Raw genomic sequence first — 14,254 nt, forward strand, 5'->3', positions numbered from 1 at the left:
GTGTACATTTTAGACTATAATAGGCACATGGGTGGTGTAGATAGAGTAGATCAGAGGTTGGAACCTTACACTGCTCTTCGTAAGGCTTACATTTGGTATAAGAAGTTGGCTATCCATATTTTCCACTTGTCAAACTTTAATGCTTTTGTTGTATTTAAGGATTGTTGTCCTGAGTCAACGATGACTTTTGCTAAGTTTCAGGCAGCCTTGTTGTAGTGTAACAGCCACGTTCCTAGAGTAGGAGTGGTGGAGGATGTGGCTGGGTTGAAAGATCATTCGTCACAAAATTACTTCATTTAAAACAAATTTATTTCCTTTTATATTTTGGAATTTATTTTTCTTTTTCTTGTTTTTATGTGTCGTTCATTGTATGTTCATAACAATATATACACAACATATAGATATACCATAGTTTGAAATTCCATAACAACATTAACACTGTAAATTAACATCAATTATTGATGAAAGCATTCAAAAATCATCACCCAATGCCTTTCGGGATGACTGTCCCTTCGCCAGGGGCGGACCTGTTAAAGAACAAACATTAATCAACTAATGTACATTAGTGGTTCAATAAATGTCAGCATGTACACTCTCTTCTCATAATATAATTGTCTATGGTGAAAATAAACCTTCTGTGACCATTTTTGTGCATGCCACCCCTGCTACATGATCACCCTCTGGTGTTTTAGAGACTGAGTGCTCATGCCACCAATATAATCAAAGATGTGTGTATTTAACACCTCTACTTACAATCATAGGACTCCTTACAAAACTTGCCACCATGCGCCAAAATCAGCAGAAACCTACAAGAACACGAATGGTGGTAACCTCATCCCACACAACCCTATTGTAATTGTAAACACATAAGTCATGCTTGTACTTCTTCTCGATAGCCCTGGGCTTCCAATCAACTACTCCACTGTGTTCTGAAAGTAAAGTCCAACCGCTCCACTGAGTTCTTAAAACAAAGGAAACAACATGCCATGAAAATCCCACTAGCAACCCTGTTTTAATTGAAAACACCCCAGTAGTGCTCATACCTCTTTTAAATCGCCCGGGAGCTTACAATCAACTCCTCAGCTGCATTCTTAAATAAAAAGGACAACCGCTCCACTGTATTCTTAAAAACAAATGGAAACAACATGCCATCGAAATTCCCCTAATGTACCACATCAGAAGCGTATGAGCTATCTATTCAGTTGTACGTGGAGCTTACCTCCTCAGCAACACTCTCTAGCGACTTTACGCGTCTTTGTATCCACCAGTATCACCCCCCCTCCACCATCCTCTCCAAAGAATTCTATGCAGTTCCCTATTCAGACTATCTCCTCTGTCAGAACCTACCAGCCTCCTTCTTACCGGACACCCTCATTCAAGAATCTCTTCCCTATCTCCCTTAACCATTTCGCTGCCAGGCCTTTTCCCCCTCCTGTGCCAAGCCTTTTTTTGGCTATTTGGGGTAGTGCGCGCTTAGGCCCCTGTAACTTTTTGACCACATTAGGTATCCACGCCAAATTTGCGTCCTTTTCTTCCAACATCATGGGGATTCTAAAGGTACTCCGGGTTTGTGGATTCTCCTAGAGGGGTTACAGAAATGAGCCAAAATACAGCAAAATTTTGTTTTTTTTCGGAAAAATGGGAAAATCGGGCTGCAAATGAAAGCACCTGGGTTTTCCCTGCAAATGTTATCAAAAAAGGGTTTGTGGGGTTGAATTCACCATTTTCCCAGCTTTTCGGGGATACCAGACTTTTGTCAGAAACCCACCATTTTTTACACAGTTTTGGCATTTTTCTGGGACATAGCCTATTTTTGCTATTTTTTGTGCTTTTGACCTCCTTCCAGTTAATGGCAGAAATGGGTACAAAAGCAATAACGGATCCTGGAGAACTATACATTTCCAAAAAGAAGACAAAATTCTGAATTCAGCAAGGGGTCATTTGTGTAGATCCATCAAGGTTTTCTTATAGAAACTGACAGTTAAATATAGGATAAATTGAAAATTAGTTGAAAAAAACAGCATTTTGTGTCAACGTTTTCACCTGTAACTTCGTCTAATTATGACAGCTCTTTGAAAGCAATATACCATTACATCTGCTGGACATTACTGGTTGTGGGGATATATAGGACTTGTAGGTTCACCAAGAACCCGACGAACCCAGAGCCAAAAACTGAGCAGCAACTTGCAATGGTTTTTTATTATGTACCGGGTATATAGTAATTATTCTGTAAAAATGTGTACATGGAAAAATCGGTATGAAAGACACCTATGTATTTCTGAAATGGGAACAAAATATAGAGTTTAGAAACAATAGATATTTGCACATTTCTGAAATTGGGAATACTCATACTAGCATGAGAATTATCAGTCATTTTTTAGAATGACTTCTTTTTTACACAATATCTTTCATTTGGAAGGCAGAAATGCATCGAAAGTCAATAGATAATAACAGTTCCTTTACAAATCTGAATTACCCTAAGTCTCCCGATAAAAATGGTACCTCACTTGTGTGGGTAGGCATAGTGCCCGCGACAGGAAACGGCGCAAAACGCAACGTGGTCACAACTCAATATCGCAGTGAAAATTTACCCTTTTTTGGCAAAGTGCCTAGCTCTAGTTTTTGAACCCTAGCTCTGCGGGCACCTTGGGAAACCTAGCACACCTATACATTTTTGAAAACTAGACACCCAGGGGAATCCAGAATGGGGTGACTTGACTGCCTCCCATCAGGGTCTGTTACCCAGAATCCCTTGCAAACATAAAAAATTGTCAAAAAAAACAAATTTTCCCCACATTTCTGTGGTGGAAAGTTCCGTAATCTGCGTGGATTCACAAATTTCCACCCACCCCGCGTTCCCCAAAGTCTTACGAGAAAAACGGTACCTCACTTGTGTGGGTCGGCCTACTGCCCGCGACAGGAAACGGCGCAAAACGCAACGTGGTCACACCTCAATTTCGCAGTGAAAAATGACCCTTTTTTGGCAAAATGTCTAGCTGTAGTTTTTGAACCCTAGCTCTGCGGGCACCTTGGGAAACCTAGCAAACCTATACATTTTTGAAAACTAGATACCCAGGGGAATCCAGGATGGGGTGACTTGACTGCCTCCCACCAGGGTCTGTTACCCAGAATCCCTTGAAAACCTAAAAAATTGTCCAAAAAAACACATTTTCCCCACATTTCTGTGGTGGAAAGTTCCGGAATCTGCGTGGATCCACAAATTTCCACCCACCCCGCGTTCCCCAAAGTCTTACGAGAAAAACGGTACCTCACTTGTGTGGGTCGGCCTAGTGCCCGCGACAGGAAACGGCGCAAAACGCAACGTGGTCACACCTCAATTTCGCAGTGAAAAATGACCCTTTTTTGGCAAAATGTCTAGCTGTAGTTTTTGAACCCTAGCTCTGCGGGCACCTTGGGAAACCTAGCAAACCTATACATTTTTGAAAACTAGACACCCAGGGGAATCCAGGATGGGGTGACTTGACTGCCTCCCACCAGGGTCTGTTACCCAGAATCCCTTGCAAACCTAAAAAATTGTCTAAAAAAACACATTTTCCCCACATTTCTGTGGTGGAAAGTTCCGAAATCAGCGTGGATCCACAAATTTCCACCCACCCCTCGTTCCCCAAAGTCTTACGAGAAAAACGGTACCTCACTTGTGTGGGTCGGCCTAGTGCCCGCGACAGGAAACGGCGCAAAACGCAACGTGGTCACACCTCAATTTCGCAGTGAAAAATGACCCTTTTTTGGCAAAATGTCTAGCTGTAGTTTTTGAACCCTAGCTCTGCGGGCACCTTGGGAAACCTAGCAAACCTATACATTTTTGAAAACTAGACACCGAGGGGAATCCAGGATGGGGTGACTTGACTGCCTCCCACCAGGGTTTGTTACCCAGAATCCCTTGCAAACTTAAAGAATTGTAAAAAAAAAACACATTTTCCCCACATTTCTGTGGTGGAAAGTTCCAGAATCTGCGTGGATCCACAAATTTCCACCCACCCCGCGTTCCCCAAAGTCTTACGAGAAAATTGGTACCTCACTTGCGTGGGTAGGCCTAGTGTCCGCGTCAGGCAAGGGCCCAAAACCAATTGAGGAGACATCAAAATTACCTATCACAAAACAACCTGGTTTTGCAAAGGGGGTCCCATGAGTTTTTCGCCCCGGGCTTGGCGGCTATCTAGGGAAACCTACCAAACCCACACATTTCTGAAAACTAGACACCCGGGGGATTCCAGGGAGGTATGGCTTTGCTGGATCCCCCAACGTTTCCTTACCCAGAATGCCCTGCAAACCTCAAATGTCTAGCTGTAGTTTTTGAACCCTAGCTCTGCGGGCACCTTGGGAAACCTAGCAAACCTATACATTTTTGAAAACTAGACACCCAGGGGAATCCAGGATGGGGTGACTTGACTGCCTCCCACCAGGGTCTGTTACCCAGAATCCCTTGAAAACCTAAAAAATTGTCTAAAAAAACACATTTTCCCCACATTTCTGTGGTGGAAAGTTCCGAAATCAGCGTGGATCCACAAATTTCCACCCACCCCTCGTTCCCCAAAGTCTTACGAGAAAAACGGTACCTCACTTGTGTGGGTCGGCCTAGTGCCCGCGACAGGAAACGGCGCAAAACGCAACGTGGTCACACCTCAATTTCGCAGTGAAAAATGACCCTTTTTTGGCAAAATGTCTAGCTGTAGTTTTTGAACCCTAGCTCTGCGGGCACCTTGGGAAACCTAGCAAACCTATACATTTTTGAAAACTAGACACCGAGGGGAATCCAGGATGGGGTGACTTGACTGCCTCCCACCAGGGTTTGTTACCCAGAATCCCTTGCAAACTTAAAGAATTGTAAAAAAAAACACATTTTCCCCACATTTCTGTGGTGGAAAGTTCCAGAATCTGCGTGGATCCACAAATTTCCACCCACCCCGCGTTCCCCAAAGTCTTACGAGAAAATTGGTACCTCACTTGCGTGGGTAGGCCTAGTGTCCGCGTCAGGCAAGGGCCCAAAACCAATTGAGGAGACATCAAAATTACCTATCACAAAACAACCTGGTTTTGCAAAGGGGGTCCCATGAGTTTTTGGCCCCGGGCTTGGCGGCTATCTAGGGAAACCTACCAAACCCACACATTTCTGAAAACTAGACACCCGGGGGATTCCAGGGAGGTATGGCTTTGCTGGATCCCCCAACGTTTCCTTACCCAGAATGCCCTGCAAACCTCAAATTTAGCTGACAAAATCACCTTTTTCACACATTTTTGTGTGGGAAAGTTGTGGCATCACCGGGCTGACACAAATTTCCTACCACCCAGCGTTCCCCCGGGTCTCCCAATAAAAATGGTGCCTCACTCGTGTGGGAGGCCCAAGTACCCGCGACAGGCAAGGGCCCAAAACGTAGTGAGGCGACATGAAAATTGCCTATCTCCAAACGACCTGGTTTTGCAAGGGGGGGGTCACTTGGGTTTTTGGCCCGGTGCTCGGCGGCCACCTAGGGAAACCTACCAAACCCACACATTTCTGAAAACTAGACACCCGGGGGATTCCAGGGAGGTATGGCTTGCGTGGATCCCCCAACGTTTCCTTACCCAGAATGCCCTGCAAACCTCAAATTTAGCTGAAAAAAAAATCACATTTTTCACACATTTTTGTGTGGGAAAGTTGTGGCATCACCGGGCTGACACAAATTTCCTACCACCCAGCGTTCCCCCGGGTCTCCCAATAAAAACGGTGCCTCACTCGTGTGGGAGGCCCAAGTACCCGCGACAGGCAAGGGCCCAAAACGTAGTGAGGCGACATGAAGGTTGCCTATCTCCAAACGACCTGGTTTTTCAAGGGGGGTCACTTGGGGTTTTGGCCCGGTGCTCGGCGGCCACCTAGGGAAACCTACCAAACCCACACATTTCTGAAAGCTAGACACCCGGGGGATTCCAGGGAGGTATGGCTTGCGTGGATCTCCCAACGTTTCCTTACCCAGAATGCCCCGCAAACCTCAAATTTAGCTGAAAAAGTCACCTTTTTCACACATTTTTGTGTGGGAAAGTTGTGGCATCACCGGGCTGACACAAATTTCCTACCACCCAGCGTTCCCCCGGGTCTCCCGATAAAAACGGTGCCTCACTCGTGTGGGAGAAAGAAAAAAACAGGAGCAAACACGTTAACCCAGTTGAGACCGGGTAGATATGATATCAAAAAACAATGTCTCAACTAGAACATCATGTAAAGGGACTATTAAACATAGGAATTAATCAAAAACAACAAAAAGGGACAAGGGAGACCAAAGAAATATGAAAAATTGTTATTTTTAATTAGAGGCACAGTAGGTATGTCCAATTTACAGTAACCATAACAATCATATGTGCACTGGTAGTGAAGTGAAAAAGTGAACGGCGCAGTGACATAAGTGTTTAAAATGACAACGCGGAACGGCGAGAGCACAATTGAATCCAATCAAAAGGGTCAAACAGAAGTCACATAAAGATTTGCACTTATAACACTATTAATCCGGTCTTGATTGGCCCTTTGAAAAGCCGCAATTAGCGTTGGCAGGTCGACGGCGTTTCAACCTCCTTTCGTTGAGGTCATCATCAGGACTATGGCTACGAAGGTTTTAAAAAATATATACCTCTGTGCAAAAAGGGAGAAGAAAGAAGGATTTATAGGACCCATAGAATTGAATTAAAAGTAGTGAAAAAGGAAAGATAAAGGGAAAGAAAAATTACCTGTTTCACAGAAAGAATGGGGATGATTTCTTAATAGCAGGGAAGTGACAGGACGATGAGAAACTTGGGTACGTTGGAGATCTAATCTAAAGAGAAAAGAACAATTGGAAAGCTGTGGACAAGGGTAAAACCACAATTAAATGGGATGGGGCATAATCCAGCTTACCACGAGTGAAGACTAAAGAATTATTCAAATGTCACCCCAATGCAGCCTGGAAGCAGTAGCATCTCAGGAGGGGTGACGTGGTCTGTAAAGGAAGGGAGAACTAAATAACTCAAGCTACATGGACATAAAGGACAACTTGAATGTTTACCAAGGACAAGGAATTACAGCGTGATTGCAGGGTCACTTACCCAGAGTAAGGACTAATTGGATTGTCAAGGTGCATCAAGGCATCCAAAATTGCTTGCGTTTCGCAGTTTAAGTCGAGTCTACGGGAAATTAAAACCAATAAGTAAGGTGCTTTACAGGGCCGGAATCAACACTAACTGCACCAAGGACACTAAACTTACTAAAATGAATACAAACAAGAAAGGGCGGTAGCTTACTTGAAAAATGTGATGCTAAACGGGATCAGTCCGAATATTTGCACGTAGAATCAATCCAAACGAGCAATGCTTCTAACAAACGAACAAAGCGCCTGGGAAACGCTGCCCGGTCAACCAGGAAGTAGAGTCAGTCTGATCACGTGACTCACTCTAACAGTGAAAGGAAGACAAAGAAAGAGGACTGGAGCCGATAGAATAGAACACGTGTACCCAAGGAGAAGAAAGGTTGCACCAGGAAAACGGGCCACAATGCCCAGTGTGTTATAAATACAGCAGCGCATTGGACCATACCAATACATAAAGGAAGAAGAAGTTAATATGTATACAGCATTTTCAGTAATTAGAAACAAAACAAAAAATTGAAATATTACAGAGTGCATATGGTTTAGCACATTACGTGAATTTTACAGCATAATACATAACCCGAATCCATAATGATCTACAGACTCCAAAAGTTGAATACGGGTACATATTCATAAGGGGAAAAGGGGGAAATATCATCCATAGGAAATTTACAGCATCCGTGCAGTTTTTTCATTTACAGACTCAGTGATAATAAAAACCGTGTTAAAAAAAGGAGATGTAAATAACTCTGCTATACTAAACCAATAAGGCAACAATATAACATGGCACAATGCATTACTATAATGCAACATAAGGTCCATTAACAAGGGGCCAGATTTACACAGGTGATCAGGACCTAATTGTAGCCACTGGATCATCTCCAAGGAGAAAACTAAGCGCTAGTGATGACTGTATTCCATTCATCAAAGGAATTCAGGCCTTGTGTCAAAGAGTTACAGCGTGTAATCCACCGGCATTCAGATTTATTCAATAGAGCTTGAAGATTGCCCCCACGGATAGATAGTTGTGGGCGATCTATGACCTGCCAGGTCATCTCTGTTTCCAGATGGTTATGTTCTTTGTAATGGAGTACTAGTGGTGCCGTGGTAACATTGCATCTAATGCGACTTTTGTGTTGTGAGATGCGTTGTTTAATCATCTGCGTTGTCTGGCCTATGTAAATTAAGTTACATGGGCAGCGAATCGCATAGATGACATGAGTAGTGCGACAATTAGAAAAATGTTTCAATTGGTAAGTATGTGAGGCTGTTACAAAAACTTTTGTATTAAGAGTTAGATCACATACATTACAGTTTTGGCACTTAAAATGTCCTATTACAGGGGGGAGACCCCACAAGGTGTTAACAGAATGATCCTGTTTATCTTTGATGGGCCATGTAATTGCATGGACAAGTTTATCCGATAAGTTGGCGCCCCTTTTGTATGATAACAGGGGAGGGTCCAAAAATTGTGGGAAAGTACGTAACAATTTCCAGTTTCTTTTGATTATTTGGCTAACCTTATTGCTACAGGGGCTATAGGTCGAGACAAAAGGGATACGTGTATTAACGCGTCTAGTGGAAGGTGCCAAAATAATTTCTCTATGGTTATACCAAGCCCTTTTAAGAGCTCTTTTAACCAAATGTTTTGGGTAACCTCTGTCGACCAATTTAGCAGAAAGGATAGCCGCCTCGCGAAAATAATCTTTTCGCCCTTTGCAATTACGCCGAATACGGAGAAACTGTCCATATGGCAAACCATCCCTTAAGCCACGGGGGTGGTAGCTTGAATAGGATAGAAGGGTGTTTCGTTCCGTGGGCTTACGGTATAGGGATGTGCCAATGAGTCCATCTTCCACATGTAAGGTAAGATCCAAAAATGGAAGATCATTTTGGTGAATGTCAGAAGTAAACTTAAGGAGAGGTTGGATGGAGTTCAACCAATCCATAAGGGACATCAGATTTTCCCGGGTGCCATGCCACAACAGCAGGATATCGTCTATATACCTGCGCCACAGTGTGATATCGGTCAAAAAAGGGTTTTTTTCATTTAAAAAAAGGGTGGATTCAAGATGATGAACATAAAGAACCGCAAAATTTGGCGCAAAACAAGCGCCCATCGATACTCCTTTTATTTGTAAATAATACGTATCCTTATACAAAAAATAATTATTGGTCAAAGCAATGTGTAAAAGTTGAATTACAAATTCTGTAGGGATGCGTGTAGGCCTTGGTCGTGTGTTCAATAGATGTTCCATGACCACGAGTCCATCCGTCTGGGGAATATTTGTATATAGGGACTCGATATCCAGACTGGCCATAAGGTCCATATCCAGGTTAAAGGGGAGGTCATCTACAATATTGATTAGATGTGTACTATCCTTAACATACGTGTCCGTTAATGGAACAAATACCTTAAGGATGGAATCAATATATTTACCTAGGGGTTCCAAAATAGAACCACACCCAGACACTATGGGACGACCAGGGGGAGAGGAAGAATTTTTATGGATCTTGGGTAAGGTGTACATTACCGGTGTTCTGGGGTGTGAGTTATTAAGAAAATCATATTCTTTTTTACTAATGATGCCCTCTGAGAGGGCCTCAGATGTAACCACAGTGATCTTATTTTGAATAATACCAAGAGGGTCCGAACTCAATTTGCGATAATGCATGGTAGTGTCAAGTTGGCGCAAGATTTCTATATCATAATCCTCATGGTCCATTACCACAATCCCACCGCCCTTGTCAGCCGGTTTTATGACTAAGTGGTGATTATTGCTGAGATTGTCAATGGCCAGTTTTTCTGTTAGGGGTAAATTGTATGGTACAAATTCAGGTTGTCGTTGCAGCTCATTTACCTCCAACAGAACAAGTTTTTCAAATGTTAGAATCTCATGTGGCATCATTGAGGTTGGTGGTAAAAAAGTTGATACAGGTTTAAATTGGTGCTCATATGGTCTGTTAGTCTCAGGTTTGTCAGAGAAAAATTGTTTTAGACGAATTCGTCTAAAAAACAAGAGCAGATCTTCTTGGAGTCTGAAAAAGCCACTACGTGCAGTAGGAACAAATGACAAACCTTTGCTCAATAGGGAAACCTCATCTAAGGATAGAGAATGATGAGACAGATTAAAGATAGGGATAGTCGTATCAGTAATCAATGGCTGTGGGGGATGCAAGGGCAAATTTGGTGAGGTAGTGTCTTGATCTGCAACTATATCATTTGAAACAACGATGTTAAGCAAGGTTGTGTCAACAACTGGTAACTGTTGACGGGGTGGATTGACCGTATGACTGGTAGATGTAGACCCTAATCTAAAACTCGTGTGGGAGGCCCAAGTACCCGCGACAGGCAAGGTTCCAAAACGTAGTGCGCCTCAACAGGCAAGGGTCCTAAACGTAGTGCGCCTCACTACGTTTTGGACCCTTGCCCATGGCGGGTCCTTAGGCCACCCACACGAGTGAGGCACCGTTTTTATCGGGAGACCCGGGGGAACGCTGGGTGGTAGGAAATTTGTGTCAGCCCGGTGATGCACAACTTTCCCACACAAAAATGTGTGAAAAAGGTGATTTTTTCAGCTAAATTTGAGGTTTGCAGGGCATTCTGGGTAAGGAAACGTTGGGGGATCCACGCAAGCCATACCTCCCTGGAATCCCCCGGGTGTCTAGTTTTCAGAAATGTGTGGGTTTGGTAGGTTTCCCTAGGTGGCCGCCGAGCACCGGGCCAAAAACCCAAGTGACCCCCCTTGCAAAACCAGGTCGTTTTGAGATAGGCAATTTTGATGTCACCTCACTACGTTTTGGGTCTTTGCCTGTCGCGGGTACTTGGGCCTCCCACACAAGTGAGGCACCATTTTTACCGGGAGACCCAGGGGAACGCTGGGAGGTGGGAAATTTGAGGGAGCCCGGTGATGCCACAACTTTCCCACACAAAAGTGTATGAAAAAAGTGATTTTTTCAGCTAAAATTGAGGTTTGCAGGGGATTCTGGGTAAGGAAACGTTGGGGGATCCATGCAAGCCATACCTCCCTGGAAGCCCCCGGGTGTCTAGTTTTCTGAAATGTATGGGTTTGGTAGGTTTCCCTAGATGGCCGCCGAGCACCGGGCCAAAAACCCAGGTGACCCCCCCCTTGCAAAACCAGGTGGTTTTGAGATAGGCAATTTTGATGTCACCTCACTACGTTTTGGGCCCTTGTCTGTCGCGGGTACTTGGGCCTCCCACACAAGTGAGGCACCATTTTTACCAGGAGACCCAGGGGAACGCTGGGAGGTGGGAAATTTGACATGGACTTCAGTATGGATTGTGGTGGACAGGCCTTCAAGGTTAACCCACAATTGACACCACTAGGGTACACCTGCTTGTGCTAAGACATCAAGCCTTCTAAGGTCTAGTGGGGACTTCTACGGTCTAGCATGGGAATGTGCTCCCTCAGTACAGTGGTGTGGTGGACTGGTCATGAATGCGGCACCCGGTTCCCCAGTTCCAAATTCCACAGCTCTGGCCATAGTGCCACATCCCCACTGAACACCATACTTGCCCACTGAAACTCGCACTGCCTTCAGCTGTAACCTAATTGTGCCCGCTATAAACACTTGGATGTGGCTCAATTCAAATTATGCACTTGATAACAGTAATATGCCGCCTAAAAAAATAATTAAAAAAAAGCAACCACTCATAGGGAATGCAAAGCATGTGAAATGTAAGCAGAAACAACATGGTTACCTAAACGATCTCTCACTAACTATTCAGAAATCAGCGAGTGGTTTCACCTGAAAAGTTATGGACATGACTAGAGGGCCCTGAAGGGAACTGTTTCACTGTCCATTGCTTACATCCTTACAAAACGTAAGCAGTATGGTATAAAAAGACCACATCCATAAACACAGAGCCATGGTACACATTGTGTTTTCCAATCCACCCATCAACCAGGTATTGCAGTACCTCCAGGAATGGTACACTCTCCCAACCAGGAAATGACAATGCTCTGCAAAGAAAGACGAGAAAATGAAACTAGCACTTCACTTGCAAACTCTGTAAAGTGATGCTGGTGTATTTGGATGTAAAAAAAAACAATCTGGCCACTTTGCAACCCCTCTGTCTTGCTATTAGTTAGGTATCATATAAGAAATTCTATTTCTCTACATGCTGCTGCACTTTGGATTTGAAAAACTAAAAAGAAGGGCATTTCTCGGATCCATTTCACAGGGAAGCAACTAGAAAGACGAGCGTTTTTCAAATTTGGATCCATTTCACAGGTAAGCAACAACAGGCACACACGAACGAAGCCGAGCCTCGTGGCATGCCTGGGCATACCAAAGTGCCCCCACCCTAACCCAAACCCACCGATGCAAAAATCATGCTGCTGCACTTTGGATTTGAAAAATTACGAAGAAGGGCATTTCTCGGCATTTTTGGATCCATTTCACAGGGCAGCAACTAGAAAGACGAGCGTTTTTCAACTTCGGAAACAATTTACAGGGAAGCAACAACAGGCACACACGAACGAAGCCGAGCCTCGTGGCATGCCTTAGCATACCCAAGTCCCCCCACCCTAACCCAAACCCACCGATGCAAGAAACCCCCCTCCCCAGCCCCAAAACTCACCTTTACTCTCCGTGGCGAGGGAAGCATATGGCTTCCTGCGCCTCGGAGAGCAAAGGGAAACCTCCAATGACGTCAGTGCGGCTCGTGCGCTGATGTCATTGATGACGCGGGGGGGTGGGGGAGGCAGGGGAAGGTCTTCCCCTGCCCTCCCAGTAAAAAAAAAAAGATCGACCACTCACGGGGGGAGCGCCAGCGCTTCCCCCGTGGGTGGGTGTCATGACGAGTTGGTCTCGTCATGGGCACAGCGTGACTGTGCTCCATGACGATACCATCTCGTCATGGGCACAGAAGGGGTTAATAGCCCTAACACCCCTGTCACCAAATCAGTTGCGTCAGAGCTGCACTGCTTGCTCCACAACTGCAGATCTGCAATCAAACAAATTGGAAATCTCTGACATCATCACCCTCCAGAATCTTGACATGTTCTTCCTCACTGAGACCTGGTTTAATGACTCCTCTCATACTTTGTTTGATCTTCTGGTACCCACCGACTACTCTATCCTCAGAAATGACAGACCAGACAAAATTTCGGGCGGTGTTGCTATCATCTTCAGGAATTCCCTTCAAATGAAAGCCTTCCCTACCATCCCTTTCCGTACATTCGAATGCCTATCCCTAGAACTTCAAATACATCATGGCTCACCCTTTAGATTCCATGCCATCTACCACCCGCCTGGTAACTGCTCTGCCTTTGTGGAGGAACTCACTGACTTCATCAGTGACCAATTTTCCCAAAATGACAGGCAGATCTTTCTGGGTGATTTTATTCTCCATTGGGGCTCTCTGGAAGACTCGGCTGCCAACAAGCTTGCCACCTTTCTCTCAGCCAATGATCTATTCCAACATTGCTCGGAAACCACTCATTCCAAGGGTTCAATTCTGGATCTTGTCATATCCAAAGCAGACCTGCTGAATACTGCTCCCCCTATCCATGTAGACTGGTCTGACCACTTCCTTGTTCCCTTCCGTTTTCACCTTTCGCACGTTATAACGCTCAGTCAACCTCAAAGAGCTACTACCTGGTTCCGCAACACTAAAAACATTGATCTTGTCACTTTTTGTGACTCTGCTATGCGGTCACTTCCTAGACTTGACCCCAACATGGATGTCAACGTTCTCTCCTCTCAGTGCCTCTCAGTCCTAGCAGTCGAAATTGACAATGTAGCTCCACTCCAAAGCAAAAGGAAAAGACCCACCCCCTCAGCACCGTGGTTCAATAAAGCCCTTTACGATGAAAGGAAAAACCTTAGAACCCTGGAGAAACATTGGAGATAATCTCCTTCCACCTCTAATCTCTCTCATTTAAATTCATCAAAATCCAAATACCACAACCACTTCTTCCATGAAAAAGCATCACATTTCAGATCCCTCCTCGACTCAGCCAAAAACAGACCCCAAAAACTTTTTGACCTCATCAAAAACCCAAACTGTTCTCCCCTAACTACTAAGCCTGAGGACTCCACAAAGAAAGCAGCCGATTATGCTATTTTCTTTGATGAAAAGGTCAAAGCACTGGTGAATCAGGTCGCCCACCCCCTTT

At 44.5% G+C, this 14,254-nt stretch overlaps 1 long non-coding RNA gene across 1 annotated transcript in view; it reads right to left on the bottom strand.

Moving 5' to 3' along the window:
• Nucleotides 1-291: 291 nt before the first annotated feature.
• The window catches only part of LOC146854232 (uncharacterized), a 41,322-nt gene continuing 27,359 nt past the window's right edge, over nt 292-14,254 (bottom strand). Inside the window, exon 2 of the long non-coding RNA XR_014981173.1 lies at nt 292-527. This is a non-coding gene — a long non-coding RNA (uncharacterized LOC146854232). The remainder of the gene's footprint in view (nt 528-14,254) is intronic.

This window comes from Triturus cristatus, chromosome 4_1 (genome assembly GCF_964204655.1).
Source record: "Triturus cristatus chromosome 4_1, aTriCri1.1, whole genome shotgun sequence".
Classification (NCBI taxonomy): Eukaryota; Metazoa; Chordata; class Amphibia; order Caudata; family Salamandridae; genus Triturus; species Triturus cristatus.